The following is a 2,111-nucleotide window of genomic DNA, read 5'->3' on the forward strand; positions in this document are numbered from 1 at the left end:
CTTATATAAATGTCCCTGTGAGAAGCTCAGATGAGAATAATAACAGCTAGCATTTAATGAGCACTTACTGTGTGCTAGGCACTATTCTGAGTGCTTTACATGTTTTATCCAATTTAACCCTTATAATAACCTTTATAATCCTCTGAGGTAGGTACAATTATTATCCTTATTATACAGAACACAAATAAGTCAGGTAAAACTTGCCTGAGGTCACAGAGCTAGGATGTGGTAGATCTGGGGTTCCAATCTAGGTGTCTGGCCTTGAAGACCAGTATCTTAGGTACTCCCCTCAAACAATCATGGCTATAGTTTAATAAATATTTCCTGTGGGCGAAGCACTGTGCTAAGTTATCTTACATACATTACTTTATTTAATGTTCACAAATAGTGATCAACCTCACTTACATAATGCTTTTAAAAACGCTTTTATTTGCTGCCTTCCACATTTCTGTAATATCAGTACAGATATCAATACATCTTACAGATGGGGAAACTGAGGCTTAGCAAGACATGAAAATTTCCCAGGGTTAACACTGTCAGGACTCAATCCTTGGTCAGTTTTCTAAGATTTGACTCCTGCATATTGGTATTATATTATATTTCAAGAAAAATACCTTCAAATAATATCCTAGACAAACAGTACCCTAAAAAAAGCAATAACGCTGCCATTTATATAGTGCTTTACTGTTAACATTTGAATTTACTTGAGTCCCTCGGTAAGTCTGTGTTAGCAGCTCACGCTGTAGATGTCGAAACTGAAGTTCAAAAGTTGAGGGGCAGGTCTGGAGTCCTACAACTTCGTCCTCACTCACTGACCTTCATTTATTCACTAGTTCACTTAAGAAATCATCGTGCTGTTCCTTATGATCAGCAAATCATCGTTATGTTCCAGTACTGGAAGACAGCTAAATAAGACCGTCTGTCTTCTATAATTCACAGTCAGAGAAGAAGAGCTGACATTATTTTCCTCTAAATATTTTCTATGTGGTCTATAAATCCACTTTGAGCCCCTGGTGGAACCATGTCCATTTGAAGGGGCAGATGCTCTGATCCCTGTTGGCAATACTTGCCTCCTAGGGCGCCCCTTTCCTGATTCTTCACCTCCATCCTTGAACTCCGGTGACGAGCAGAACTTGCCCTTTTCAAGAAACTGTAACTGAACACTTGGCCCTGATAGAGAAGCTGGTTCTGCATCTCTAAGCAGAGAGTTCTGGTGACAATCTGAGAACTAACTGGTGAATGCACGACCTCAGAAAGGCACTGCACTTTAGAAGTCATCGGGTCCAAGTCTGAGACAAGCAGTTTGTGGCAATGGTTAGGGAAAGCAGGAACCCTTTATACTAAAGCACCACACTTCTGTCATCAGCTTGGGTGCAGCGGTTCCAGAAGTTCAGTATGTAGGACACTAAGGTACCAATAGCCCTTTGATGATGATGGTCTTGGTGAAGAAAACAGTGGCCAAAGTTTCCCACGGCCTGCAAGGTTTTTCCTGCCCTAGGCAGGAAGTTTTTCCTCCGCTGAGTCTCTCTGGCTGTAACTACCAGACAAGAAATGAACGGGAAAAAGCACAGGCTTTAGAACGAGACATAAGTTAGAGAATTTCCTGCTTCCACAGGGTCTATGTAACCTTGGAGATTAATGATTGCAAACTCCCGGAGAAGTGCTCGAGGGCAACGCAGTGCACAAATGAGAAGGCTTGTTATTCGAGCTCTCAGAACCTGCAGAGAATGGGTCAGACGGAGGTGTGTAAAGTGTCTGGGACGCACTCCAGGCTGCGCCCGGATCTTGGCTGAATCGGACGCTCAGGGTGGAGAAGCCGGGCACAGCGGCTGCCCAGCGCGCGCCCAGCCCTCCCACCGCCGGTCGCGGCTGCCAGGAGGCCGGCCGCTGGCGGGAAGGGGCCGGGAAACCTCAGAGCCGCGCGCAGACAGCAGCCGCCTTGTTCCGCAGCGCAGTGGCTTTTTTTTTTTTTCCCCTCCCATGGGCCAGACATCCCCGCCCCAACCCCCAGTCTCCACCTCTCCTGGCGATTCTTTCCGCCCTGGCGTTGAGAGCGTTAACCCCCGAGCTTTTCACACCCCCCACCGCTCCCGCCCAAGGTTCCTAAAAAA

The sequence above is a fragment of the Ceratotherium simum genome, chromosome 23 (genome assembly GCF_057802395.1).
Source record: "Ceratotherium simum simum isolate JZ-2026a chromosome 23, ASM5780239v1, whole genome shotgun sequence".
NCBI lineage: Eukaryota > Metazoa > Chordata > Mammalia > Perissodactyla > Rhinocerotidae > Ceratotherium > Ceratotherium simum.